Source organism: Macaca nemestrina, chromosome 2, assembly GCF_043159975.1.
Source record: "Macaca nemestrina isolate mMacNem1 chromosome 2, mMacNem.hap1, whole genome shotgun sequence".
NCBI classification, from domain to species: domain Eukaryota; kingdom Metazoa; phylum Chordata; class Mammalia; order Primates; family Cercopithecidae; genus Macaca; species Macaca nemestrina.
In genome coordinates, this window is record NC_092126.1 from 56,209,691 (window position 1) to 56,224,848 (window position 15,158).

General features: G+C 36.3%; 1 pseudogene; it reads right to left on the reverse strand.

Moving 5' to 3' along the window:
- Positions 1–13,419: 13,419 nt before the first annotated feature.
- Positions 13,420–13,538, reverse strand: LOC112423031 (U6 spliceosomal RNA; annotated as a pseudogene).
- Positions 13,539–15,158: the final 1,620 nt, after the last annotated feature.

Sequence of the window (15,158 nt, forward strand, 5' to 3'; positions counted from 1 at the left end):
ACTCTTGGAATAATTCATATTGTTAAAATATTTATACTACCCAAAGCAATCTACAAATTTAATGCAATCCCTATCAAAATACCAATTATATTATTCACACAAATAAAAAATACAGTACTAAAATTCATATGGAACCACAAAACAGTCTCAAGAAAAGAGCCCTAATAGCCAAAACAATCTCAAGAAAACACCAAAACAAAAACAAATTGGAGACATTATACTACCTGACTTTGAAATTTACTAAAACGCCATAGTAATATAAACAGCATAATATTAGCATAAAAACATACATAGACCAATGGAAGAGACTAGAGAACCCAGAAATAAACCCACCTATGCACAGCAAATTGATTTTTGACAAAAGTATCAAGAACATAATTGGGGAAAAGACAATCTCTTCAATAAATGGTGCTAAGAAAATTGAATATCCACAATCAGAAGACTAAAACTGGACACCCGATCTTTCATTAAGTCAAAATGAATTAAAGATTTATATGTAAGACTCAAAACTATGAAAATACTCGAAGAAAACATAATAAAAATGCTTCATAACACTAAAGTGGGCAAAGATATTTTTGATAAGAACTCGATAGTATAGGCAAGAAAAACGAAAATAGAAAAACGGAATTACATCAAACTATAATGTTTCTGCCCAGCAAATGAAACAATCAGCAGAGTTAAGAGAAAACCTACAGAATGGGAGAAAATATTTGCAAACTCTACATATGACAAGAGGTTAATATTTAACATTTATAAGGAACTCAAGCCAACAGCAAAAAATAAAAAACCCAAAACCAAAAAACAAGTAATCTAGTTGAAAAATGGGCAAAAGACTTTAATAGACATGTCTCAAAAGAAGATACCTAAATGACGAATAGATATATGAAAAAAAGGTGCAACATCACTAATAATAAATGATGAATAGATATATGAAAAAAATGTGCAACATCACTAATAATTGGGGAAATGCAAATGAAAACTATATTGGGATATCACCTTACTTCAGTTAGAAAGGCTATCATCAAAATGGCAAAAGATAATAAGTGTTGGTTAGAATGTGGAATAAAGAGAATGCTTGCACACTGTGGAAATGTAAGTTAGTACTGCCACCATGAAAACAGCATGGAATTTCCTCAAAAAAATTAAAAATAGAATTACCACATGATCCAGCAATCACACTACTGGATATATATCCAAAGGAAATGAAATCAGTATGTGAAAGAGATTTCTGTACTCCTTTGTTTATTGCAGCACTATTCACAATAGCTGAGATATGGAAAAAACCTAAATGTCCATCAACTGATGAATAAAGAAAATGGGGTGTATATACCCACAATGGACTATCATTCAGACATAAAAAAGAATGAAATCCCATCATTCACAGCAACATAATGAGCCTGGAGGACATTATGTTAAGTGAAATAAGCCAGAGGCTGAAAGAAAAATACCACATTTTCACTTCTGTGTAGAATCTTAAAAAGTTGATCTCATAGAGGTAGTAAATAGAACAGTAGTTACCGGTGATAGTAGGGGTAAGAAGGAGAGAGGATGTTCAACAGGTATAAAGTTACAAATAGAAAGGAAACATAAGTTCTGGTGTCCTATTGCACAGTAGAGTGACTATAGGCAACAATAAGGTATTATATATCTTGAAATAGGAGAGAGCATTTTGTATGTTCTCACTACAAAGAAATGATAAATGTTTGAAGTGATGGATATGCTAATTACCTTGATTACATAATGTGTACATGTATCAAAACATCACATTGTACTCTATAAATATGTACAATTAGTATGTTTCAAAAAAATTAAAAGTACATATTATTTAAAAAACAAAAAGAAAGATATGGATCCTATATCTATAAACTGTGGGCAAATCTTTGTAAAATCTAGTAGGCAATCACTTTTTCTCATTTACTACTGTGTGCTTGTAACTTAGAACTGTTCCTGACACATTGTAGGCACTCAATAATAGCTATTGAATGAATGAATGACGCAAGAGGTAGGACTATGCCATCTTCTAGGTCTAATTGTAATGGTTTCCTTAGCAGTTCTACTGTGTGCTGTGACTGTGTTAATCATACTTAATAGACAGGGAAATAGCTTCTCTTTTTAAACATTTTATTCTTTATTGTAAAATGAATAATAAAGCCTATACTATGGAATTTTTAAAGGAATAAATGCTTAACATGCATGTGAAAGAGTATAAATTTAAAATCATAATACCACTATGAGTTATTATTAGGCTCCCTGTTGCTTCATCATTCTACATTCCTAGCACTTGAAAACATTGGTGAAAGATGTTTCACTGAAAAAAGATTATAACTAGAGATGCCAGTGTAGAGAAAACAGATGCTTAATGGAATAAAAACGCAAATACTGTGGTGATAAATGTATTCTGTTGTGATCAAATAAAAGCATTTATTAACTAAGTAAATCTGTGGAAAAGTTACCAACGCTAACATTGATATGTATATACCTCAGTCAGACTGATATCATAATACTCTAAAGATTTTTTTACTAAAATTTTACTGCTAATTTTCGCAATAAGCATTCTCCATTAACAAAAACTAAGAAGCAAACAAACTAAAGCCAGACTTCTTAATAGTGCTCATAAAGGATCTCCCAGAAGTTAAACATTCTGCTTGTAACCCCATACTATTCCAATCTAGACTCTACACCTGAAGTGTGGGCTTAAGCTCTACTATTTCAGTGAGGCCTTTCCTCAGTCCCTCATGCTAGAGGCTACTGCCATTCCAAAAATGACTATAGCACTTGCTGACACAGCCCACTGCTTTTTAGGGGGACAAATCCATTTTTAAAAAATAATTAGTATGCTTTCCCTGTGTTGCTTGAAGAACTGGTCTCTTTATCTTGTCGCCCAGTTTCATTTCTTTAGCTGGATTGTATGCTTCAAAGGCAGAAGACGTTGCTCATACATTTATGTTGTCCCTCTGAAGTCGTAACAGGGTTTTACATTGCGGCTACCTAGTAAGTACACATTCATTTTATTTGAAGACTCAAAAGCACAGAATGTTAGAACTAAAAGGGATACTACAGTTGTTACCATGTTTCAACATTTTGAATTTAATGCTTTTGGGAAGGATATGTAGTCTTCAGTTCACCAGAGTCCCCACCACTTTTGTCTGACCCTGGCCCTGCCACATTTAGTTGGTCTCTGAGGCATCTGTAGCTGTCATTCTGGATAGACACCCATAAGGGACTGTGATCTAGAGGCCTTTAGTGGTTTGCCTGAAATGACACTGAGCTACCTTAATGACACTGGCAGGCCTAACCTGAAGGCCTTATTTTATTTTATTTATTTTTCAGAGCTCTTTTCATCTCAGTATATTGCCTTTTCAAGTGACTTAACCTAATTATTGTTTTTGTATGCCAGCCTCCTTCCTGCACCCAAATTCAGCTGTAATAAAAGTCAGTCTACTTGTTCAAGACTAGAGATACTACAGGGATACCTGAGAATGTATAGTCAACACTGTAAATCAGAACATATATAGTTTATAATAGATACAATAGATATAGTTTGGTATGTTAACTTTGCAAAAACATTTTTGTGGTGATGCAGAACAATGAATCTGAACTTGTGAAATGTTTAGGTAACAGTAATAAGCTAACAACAACAAAAACATTTTATCAGACTCTTAAAAATCATAACAAAATGAAGATTTTTAACTCCACTCTGTGTAAAAAAACACTTCTAGATCATACTTTAAAATGGTATCAAAGGCCCTATAACTGACAAGAAAAGACTCCCATTTCTTTACTTTGTCCCTTTATCTTTTCTAGATGCTTAAAAATAAAAATAACTTATGTTTGCAGGATAGAGACACTATAATCAAAAGCATTTAACAAGAGAGTGAGAGAATGAGAGAGAAGGACACACACATACACACACAGACACAGACACAGACACACACACACACGGAGATAGAGATTTTTGGCTTATTTATTAAAAAATTAGAAAAGTTTTATATAAACTTTGGTGTCTATCCCATATCTAATACAAATCTTGCCAAGAATCTATTTTGTAGTTTAAGCAATGCTATTGTTTGTACAGTATGTTTTTATACTTATACAATTATTTCCCAATGACATCATCATTTCTTTATATAATTTCTTAATCAGTACGAGGCAACATTAGTTCGAAGACATTAACTGAAAAATCAAAATGTGTTTCTTTGTCCACAGCAAATAGAGCATTTCTTAGATTTAATATTTAAAAATAATTTAGTTGATACACATAAAAAGACCCAAAATGTGACTTCTAAGCCTTTTATTTAGGGAACAGATGCAGTCTTTATCTGTTCACTACCATGTTATTAGGCAGACAAAAGATAAATAAGGTCTCATGTGAATGACACAGTTAATATGTTTATAAAAAATGAAACTATGGGAGTAAATGTTCTTAAATGGAAAAAAATGTATATAAATTGAAAAACAATTTGAAGAAAAAAACATGTTTGTGGGCTAAAAAGAATAGAAGTGAAACTGTTTTAGAGCTCTTTATTTTAAGCAGAAAATCAGTCAATGGGAGGAAAAGTTGCAAGTAATACAATCCTGAAGAACTCTTAACACCTTGAGGATGTTGAAAGGAAACCAGACAAACCACAAAGTAAAAGATACATAGCAAAGGAAGGGAGGAGCTAAAGCAGGCAGGTGAAATTGTTCTGCACGAAACCTTAGAAACAGTGAGCATTATGAAAATGGGCCACTTATTTTTTTTCTATGCAAGCATCTTGATTGAGGCAGTCTTTGCTCTTGAACAGAGAGCTTATATTTTCCCACATTTGTACCAAATAGCAGCCCACTTACTTTGTACCCATAATCCTGCTTTATCTTTTTGAATAGCAGTTATTACTACCTGATATGTATTTGTTTGTATATTGTCTAAATTTCTCCACTGGAATATAATGTCTCTAAGGTCATGGCTTGCTGTTGCAACCCTTGTACCTAGAACAATGTCTGACACATGGAGGTCCCAAAAAGTATTCGTTGAATGTGCATTTAGGTACTACATTTAGATACTCTTCATTTTTTTTTGGTTATACTTTTAATAATAATCTACTGTATAATGATTGATTTGTTATTGAAAGATAGACACAATATATATTCTGGTTTGAATGTATCCCCTAAATTTCAAGTGTTGGAAACTTAATTCCCAATGTGGCAGTATTAAAAAGTGGAGCCTTTACTTATACACCATGGAATGCTATACAGCCATAAAAAAGAATGAGTTCATGTCCTTTGCAGGGACACGGATGAAGCTGGAAACCATCATCCTCAGCAAACTAACACAGGAACAGAAAACCAAACACAGCATGTTCTCACTCATAAGTGAGAGTCGAACAATGAGAGCACATGGATACAGGGAGGGGAACAGCACACACCACGGCCTATTGGGGTATGGAGGGTAAGGGGAGGGAGAGCATTAGGACAAATACCTAATGCATGTGGGGCTTAAAACCTAGATGATGGGTTGACAGGTGCAGCAAACCACCATGGCACATGTATACCTGTGTAACGAACCTGCACGTTCTGCACATGTATCCAAGAACTTAAAGTAAAATAAATTTACATATATATTATATATACATATATTAGATCCAACTAGATATTTTAGGTACCTACAATATTTAAGGCACTGAAATAGACATGTTAACATATTGTGATGATTAAATATAATTATATATGTCAATAAAAGTGGGGCCATTAAGAGGACATTGAATCACGAAGGTTCTGCCTTCATGAATGAATTAATCCATTCCTGAAGTAATGGATCAATGGGTTATCATGGGAGTGGAACCGGTGGCCTTATAAGAAGAGGAAGAGAAACTTAAGCAAGCATGCAACACACTCAGCCCCCTTGTCATATGATGCCCTGTACTATCTTGGGACTCTGTAGAGTCCCCACCAGCAAGAAAGCTCTCATCAGATGCGGTCCCTTGACCTCATACTTCTCAGCCTCCATAACTGTAAAAAAAATTCCTTTTAAAGTAAATTACCCAGTTTCAGACATTTTTGTGTCTGAAACATATTGTGATAAGCAATAGAAAATGGACTAATATAATATATAATTATATATGGTATTTAGTTTTGCAAGGCAGAAATGCATACCCACACACTTGATCAAAAAAATCATTCTGAGCTTTGGGCTCACCTGAGTCCCTCCTGGAGACCTGAAACTAAACTGATGATTGTAACTGTGAAGCCCTCACCTGCTCTGAAAGGATAATTGGGCATTTGATATATTTAGTTTAATTGTGTGTAAAGTGAATTTAAATCTTTAAACTACAAGAGAAAATTTACAATTTTAAACTGGCAGGAGGATAAAAATTATGAGTGTTGGATATATGAGACAGTTCAGCAAACAAAATCACTAGCCTAGCACTGAGTGATGAGGATTCTTAAAATGCACAGGCATGTGCGTATTTGTTAGTTGGGTGCACAGATACACACGCAAACTGAGGAGTGTGATTTCCTGAAACTCTCTTAAGAGGAGGTATCTTTTGCAGATATCTTTAACACATTTCAAACAAATCTCAGTTGTTGCAATGATGTAGAATCCCAAATCTGGAAGAGACTTAAATTATCATCTGATCCAGTACTTTTCTCTTTTTTTTCTCTTATTTTCCTAGACATTTTAGCTTAGGGAAAAAAAAAAAAAAAGGCTAACAGGGAAGAACAGAGAACAAAATCCAAAGTAACAGAAGTGGACTGAGAGCCCCAGACATTTATCCAATCAGCATCTCCTATTCTCTACCACTTCCAAAGGTACCTATAACCTTATATACCTTCAGTACTATCTTCTGTACCATTTTGAGTTTGATCTTCGCTTGACCACCTTAGGTTGCCCTATTCAGACACATCAAATCATTTAGAAATTCTACCTTAAGTTGAATTGGATCTTCAGTGATTGTCCAATTAGATAATTACATCATTCTGGAAGAAGTCAAAGCCAGAGTCTGGCAGACCATTTCTAAAGACTTTCTTCCAAACCGAGATTGACTAATTAGTTAACATTTCAAAATTTTCAATGTTCATTCAGTTATGAATCCAACTAATTCTGCTATTTACCAGCCACAATCCCCTGTCATGTTCAGATAAATGAGTGATAAATGTTTTCAAGTTGAAATCAAGATATGCTACAATTATCGTTCTCTTATTGCAACTTTTGTAATCTTAGCAACAAAAACAAAAAGATGCCAGTCATGTGTGTGAGTTCACTGCTGCCTCCTACCAAGTACATTTTCTTATAGAATGAGTAAAAAAGTGTTCAGAACATCTACTGTAGAATTTTGCTCAGGATTCATGTCAACTACACTGCCCTATTTTTCATGGAATTTTTGTGTATGCCATAAATGCTGTTTAATAACAGCAAAGCTGGAAATTAATTCATATGTCTTTCTTTCTCTGAAGAATTCAAAACTCTAATGTATTTTTTTCACCTGTTAGCATTTTCCTTCAGGGTGATATTTTATATTCACAAAATACAAGCTATTAGTTATGGCAAATTTCATTATAGTCTAGAGTTATAAAAGGTCTCTAAATTATCCTAAATGCTTAAGACAACTGTAAAGAGCAGTTTTCAGAACAAAATCAGAAACTATGAGCAGTATTAGCAATATCAGGACAGTATCAGCAACAATCTCAGATAATGACGACAGGCATGCACCATCACACCCAGCTGATTTTTGTATTTTTAGTAGAGGTGGGATTTCATCATATTGGCCAGGCTGGTCTCGAACCTGACCTCAAATGATCCACCCATCTCAGCCTCCCAAAGTGCTGGGATTACAGGTATGAGCCACCATGCCTGGCTAAGGTATTCTTATTCACACACCATCACATTAAACAAATTTATTTTTAATTGAGTCATCTGGAAAATATAGTTGGAAAATAGTTATTTTTCACACCCACCCACAATTTATCTGTTATTTTAAAGTTCGGAATTTGATACGTTGGAGGTTTTTTTTTTTTTTTTTTTTTTTTTTTTTGACAGACTCTCACTCCGTCGCCAGGCTGGAGTGCAGTGGTGCAATCTCGGCTCACCGCAACCTCCACCTCCCGAGTTCAAGCGATTCTCGTGCCTCAGCCTTCCGAGTAGCTGGGACTACAGGTGCGCCGCCACCATGCGCAGCTAATTTTGTATTTTTAGTAAAGACGGGATTTCACCATGTTGGCCAGGATGGCCTCGATCTCTTGACCTCGTAATCCACCCACCTCGGCCTCCCAAGTACTGGGATTACAGTTGTGAGCCACCGCGCCCGGCTGCAGTTTATTGAAATAGAATAATTACAGACCATGAAATTGGCTGCAAGGTAGAATTTCTTTGACTCCTCACAGAGACCAACTGACTGGCAGCAAAATGAGAACAGCCTGGAAACAGCCCAGTGCTGAATTATACCCATACCCAATGCTATGGGTATAACTTTTTCTGTGGAAAAGGCCGAAAAGACAATGACATGACGGTTGAAAGTATAAACCAGCCTCCTAGTAAGAAGCTGTGATATTACCATTTATTGGGAACACGTCATCACAGTCTATCTGTCAGAGGTAACTGATTGAGCATTTCTTTACTCCATAATTAATTATTAGGTGCTGTGGGAAGAAAAGATTATGTTAGGCTTTGAGTGTTAGAAAATAAGAAAGCCTATAGTCCCTTTTCTCAAACAGTCACAGGCTTAAAGGGTGAAATAAAGCATTTGATTTCATTTGGACACTCTCGAGATGGCAGAAAGCTAACCTTTTGTTCTGAGTTATCTCACTCTTTTTCAGGGCCGGGATCTAGAGGCCTTTCATTTCCAGGGAAATTCTGAAATACCAAGCCCTGAGTTTTGTGTGACTTTCAAGCTTTGAATATCTTATGTGTGCTTATCAGAGTCAAGAGGTGTTTTCATGGTATTTAGAAGTCCTTAGCCCAAATATTTCTTTTTTCTTCTGCCTAAGATGAAGAATAGCCTTATTTGGTATGTCAGTGGTTTGACATTGCTCATTACACTTTTTCCTCTGTTTTGTGGCCAATTACAAGCTTGCCTCAAGCCCAGGTATTGTAGGTTTCAGCTGTATTGAGAGCAGTTGCAGGGAAAATTGCATAATGTAGGAAAGCAGACAAGAGGGACTGAGTGGCCGAGCCCCAGCTTTATCTCTGTTCTATCACTTGCTGACTGGGTGGTTTGGGGAATAACACTTCAATTCTCTGAGACCCAGTGTCCTCATTTGTAAAATGAGGAATTTGGACCAGATCATTTCAAGGTACCTTTAGGCACAAACATGGAACATTATTCTGAGAAGCTAAAAATTAGAAAATCCATTCTCACTTCGTATCACACCTACTGGTATCACGAACAATAGGCAGAGAGAGAAGAATATTCCCTTTTAAATTAACAATAAGAATTGAATATAAACTAATCTTTTGTTTCTTTCCTTACACAAAGAAATTTTTAATCATTCCATTATTTTCTTCATGTTGTGTTTTTCTTGACATCTGAATCTTTTCCAGGTTTGACAAAACATTGACTATCACACCTATTTCTGAAATAATTTGGTGAGTTTTTCAATTATGTCCATTCCATAAGATGCCTTGAGTAAAGTAATTTTCAAATTTGCAAAGGTAGAGAGATAAGTACAATATGCAAAGTAACGTACCAAGGTAAGTGAAAGGTATAAATTGAAAAACCGAAGTAATAAACATTATAAACATAAAAGGCACGGTGACCTAAATTAAAACAAGGTAGAATATTTTGTGGATTGGATTTCCATTAAACTCATTAACAACTTTAATTTTTGTTGGAGCAAAACATAGGTGTACTGCTAGGCTATTCTTACAGTACTACTCAAGTTATTAAAATTTAATGAATGTTACAATTTTGGAAAAGGAAAAGTGAACAAACGCTTGTTTTTCTTAACCTCCTTAGGCTTCAACTGACTTCTCTGCAAGGTAAAAATACTGCTACCTACCTCATGGCTTGTTATAAGGACTGAATGTGATAATGCAAGTAAAGTCCTCTACTTGGTATGCACGAATGGCTTATAAGTTTTCTGAGTTGGTCTTGATACTTGTTGCTATACGTACTTTATTTCTTTTCATTCTACAAGTGATATTTTGAGAAATATTTTGGAATGATATTTATTTATTTATTTTGTACAAGAGAAAAAACAGAATCAGAGAACTGAAGGTTCTTATTCAACGTCACAAAATACAAGGTGGTTAAGGTTGGAATTGTAATCGTCTTAAGGTCTACATGGCTTTTAGGCACTTGATTTTCTTGGGACCCAATCCAAATGTGTAAGCCTTAAAATGGTTGTTTTGGCTGGCCACGGTGGCCCACGCCTGTAATCCCAGCACTTTGGGAGGCTGAGGCAGGCTGATCACCTGAGGTTGGGAGTTCGAGACCAGCCTAACCAACATGGAGAAACCCCATCTCTACTAAAAATACAAAATTCGCTGGGCATGGTGGGGCATGCCTGTAATCCCAGCTATTTGGGAAGCTGAGGTGGGATAATTGCTTGAACCCAGGAGGCAGAGGTTGCGGTGAGCCGAGATAGTGCCAATGCATTCCAGCCTGGGCAACAAAAGTGAAACTCTGTCTCAAAAAAAAAAAAAAAGAAAAAAGAAAAAAAAAGGGCTTGTTTTAAGTTCATAGGAGAATATTGACTTGGTAAGTCTGCATGAAGAAATAATATTGTTAGTTTTCATGTATAGAAAAGTAACTACAATTTATTGTGATTTTAAATATTAACTGAGCCTTAAGTATCAAAATGAATGTTAGTTTTTAAAGTGATCTTTTTGGGAGGCTGTCTGGAGTGCTCCTTCCATTGTCCAGAGTATTTTGAGATTGCAATCTCAAATAGTGACACTAGTCAACTGGTTTGATTATTTGAGTCACATCTCTTATTTTATTTTTAAAGAAAATGTTGTTTTAACCAATTTGTTTATTTACTATATTAGCTTCTGGCTCTTTCCAAAGAATAAAATCATCCCCAAAATGATCAATACCCTTTGATCTTAAATCTATTAAAAATAATATAGGTAGGCTTGAAATATGTCTAGATGTATGGATTCTAATATTATTTCAAGTAATGACATACTTTGGAATATAGCCATGTTCACTTAACAATAGGAACTTGCTCTGAGAATGTATCATTAGGCAGTTTCATCACTGTGCAAACATCATACACTGTACTTACACAACCTATGTGGTATAGTGCACTACACACCAAAGCTATATGGTATAGCCTGTTGCTCCTAGGTTACAGGCCTGTATAGCATGTTACTGTACTGAATGCTGTACGCAATTGTAACACAGTAATAAGTGAGGCATATCTTGGAGACATTTTTGGTTCAGTCGAGACCACCACAGTAAAGCGAATAAAGCAAGTCACACAAATATTTTGGTTTCGCAATGCATATAAGTTATGTTTACCCTATACTATAGTTTATTAGGTGTGCAACAGCACTATGTCTAAAACAACAAGAAACATACATTAATTTAAAAATACTTCTTTGCAAAAAAATGCTAAGGAACATCAGAGCCCTCAGTAAGTCATAATCTTTTGGCTCGTGGTGGGTCTTGCTTTGACTGAGATGGCTGTTTACTGATTAAGGTGGTGAAAGATTTCTCTGAGTATGGGATGTTGTTTGACAGCATTTTACCCACAGTAGAACTTCTTTCAAAATTAGAGTCAGTCCTCTCAAATCCTGCCACAACTTTGTCAACTAAATTTATATAGTAGTCTAAATTCTTGGGGGTCATTTCAACGTTTACAACGTCTTCACCAGGACTAATTTCCATCTCAAGAAATAACTTTCTTGGCTCATCCATTAGAAGCAACTCCTCATCCATTCACATTTTATCGTGAGATTGCAGAGATCCAATCACGTCTTTAAGATCCACATTTAATTCTAGTTGTCTTGCTAATTCTACCACATCTGCAGTTACTTTCTGCACTGAAGTCTTAAATCCCTGAAAGCTATCCATGAGAGTTGAAATCAAATTTTTCTAAATTCCTGTTAATTTTAATATTTTTACCCCCTTGCATGAATCACAAGTATTCTCAATGGCTTATTGAATGGTGAATTCTTTGCAGAAGGCTTTCAACTTACTTTGCCAAGATCCATCAGAAGAATCACTATCTATGGCAACTGTAGCCTTACTACATGTTTTTTTCCTTCCTTCCTTCCTTCCTTCCTTCCTTCCTTCCTTCCTTCCTTCCTTCCTTCCTTCCTTCCTTCCCTCCTTCCCTCCTTCCCTCCTTCCCTCCTTCCCTCCTTCCCTCCTTCCCTCCTTCCTTCCTTCCTTCCTTCCCTCTCTCTCGCTTTCTCTTTCCTTCTTCTCTTTATTTTATCTTTTCTTTTCTTTTCTTCAGAGTCTTGCTCTGTTGCCCAGGTTGGAGTGCAGTGGCATGATCTCGGCTCACTGCAATCTCCGCTTCTCAGGTTCAGGCTATTCTCATGCCTCAGCCTCCCGAGTAGCTGGGATTACAGACATGTGCCATCACGCCCATTCTTGTATTTTTAGTAGAGATGAAGTTTCACCGTGTTGCAATGCTATTTCGAACCCCTGGCCTCAAGTGATTTTTCTGCCTTGGCCTCTGAAAGTGCTGGGATTACATGTGTGAGCCACCCCATCCAGCCACTACATGTATTTCTTAAACTATAAGACTTAGAAGTCAAAATTACTCATTGATTCATAGGCTGCAGAATGGTTGCTATGCTAGCAGGCATCAAAACAGCACTTATATCCTTTAATATCTCCATAAGACCTCTTGGGAGACCAAGTGTATAGTTAACAAGCAGTAATATTTTTAAAGAAGTCTCAACAGTGGGCTTAAAATTTTCAGTAAACCATGCTATGAACAGATATGCTGTCATCCAGGCTTTGATAATCAATTTTCAGAGCACAAGCAGGATAGATTTAACGTAATTCCTAAGGGCGCTCTAAAATTTTCAGAATGGTAACTGAGCATTGGCTTCCACTTAAAGTCACCAGCTACGTTAGCCACTAATAAGACAGTCTGTCATTTGAAGCTTTTAAACTAGGTGTTTGGTGTAGACACTTTCATCACTTACGTTAGCTAGATCTTCTGGATAACATGCTTCTGCTTCTACATCAGCACTTGCTGCTTCCCCTTGGGCTTTTATTTTACACAGATGGCTTCTTTTCTTAACCCTTATGAACCAACCTCTGTTAGCTTCTAACATTTTTTTTTGAAGCTTCTTTGCCTCTCTCATCCTTTATAGAATTGAAGAGAGTTAGAGCCTTGCTCTGGATTAGGGTTTGGCTTAATGAAATATTGTAGCTGGTTTGAACTTCTATCCATATCAACAATAGGGCTTTGGAATACAGCCATGGTCACTTAACAAACACTTTACTTTCTTCTTCTTATTATTTTTTATTTTACAAAAGTATGGAATGCTTCACGAATTTGCGTGTTACCCAGGGACCGTTGTTACCCGGGGACCATGCTAATCTTCTCTGTATCGTTCCAAATTTTAGGATATGTGCTGCTGAAGCGAGCACACTTTCCTATTACTCTTTCGTTCACTGAAGTAGCAGTTTTAATTTCTTTCAACAACTATTTCTTTGCATTCACAACTTGGCTGTTTGGCAAAGAGGGTGAGCTTTCGGCCTGTCTTGGCTCCTACGCCTTCTTCACTAATCTTCATCATTTCTAGATTTTTATTTAGACTGAGTGATGTGTGACTCTTCCTTTCCCTTGAACAATTAGAGGCAATTGCAGGGCTTTAATTGACGTAATTTCAAAATTATTGTGTCTTAGGGAATAGGGAGGCCCATGGAGAGGAAAAGAGATGTGAGAACAGCCAGTCAGTGGAGCAGTTGCAACACACAAATTTATTAATTTTTTCATCTTATTTTTTATCATGCATTATTACGGTTTTTATTTATTTTTCTGTAAGTTATCATTCTATTTATTTATTTATTTATTTTTCCATAAGTTATTGGAATAGAAGTGGTATTTGGCTACATGAGTAAATTCTTTTTTTTTTTTTTTTTTTTTTGAGACAGAGTCTCGCTCTGTCGCACAGGCTGGAGTGCAGTGGCGCAATCTCGGCTCACTGCAAGCTCCACCTCCCAGGTTCACACCATTCTCCTGCCTCAGCCTCCTGAGTAACTGGGACTACAGGCGCCCACCACCACGCCTGGCTAATTTTTTGTATTTTTAGTAGAGACGGGTTTCACCATATTAGCCAGGATGGTCTTGATCCCCTGACCTCATGATCCACCCACCTCAGCCTCCCAAAGTGCTGGGATTACAGGCGTGAGCCACTGCAACCAGCCTACGTGAGTAAATTCTTTAGTGTTGATTTGTGAGATTTTGGTGCACCCATCACCCGAGCAGGTGTACATATACACTGCACCCTATTTGTAGCCTTTTATACCTCGCCCCTCCCTCTCTTCTCTACAACTCCCCAAAGTCCACTGTATCATTTTTATGCCTTTGTGTCCTCATAGCTTAGCTCCCACATATCAGTGAGAACATATGATGTTTGGTTTTCCATTCCTGAGTTACTTCACTTAGAATAATAGTCTCCATCTCATCCAGGTCACTGCAAATGCTGTTAATTCATTCTTTATTATGGCTGAGTAGTATTCCATTATATATATGGAATACTTCGCCATGTTGCAATGCTGGTCTTGAACTCCTGGGTTCAAGTGATCTACCTACCTTGGCCTCCCAAAGTGCTGGGACTACAGGTGTGAGCCTGGTATATCTATCTATATCTATATCTATATATCTATATCTATATATCTATATCTATATCTATCTATGTCTATCACAGTTTCTTTATCCACTCGTTGATTGATGGGCATTTGAGTTGGTTCCACATTTTGCTATTGTGAATTGTGCCACTATAAACATGAGTGTGCAAGTATCTTTTTCAAATAATGACTTCTTTTCCTCTAGGTAGATACCCAGTGGTGGGACTGCTGAGTCAAATGGTAGTTCTACTTTTAATTCTTTAAGGAATCTCCAAACAGTTTCCCATAGTGGCTGTACTAGCTTACATTCCCACCAGCAGTGTAGAAATGCTCCCTGTTCACCACATCCATGCCAGCATCTACTTTTTAAAATTTTTTGATTATGGCTATTCCCACGACATTACATTCTGCTAGCCT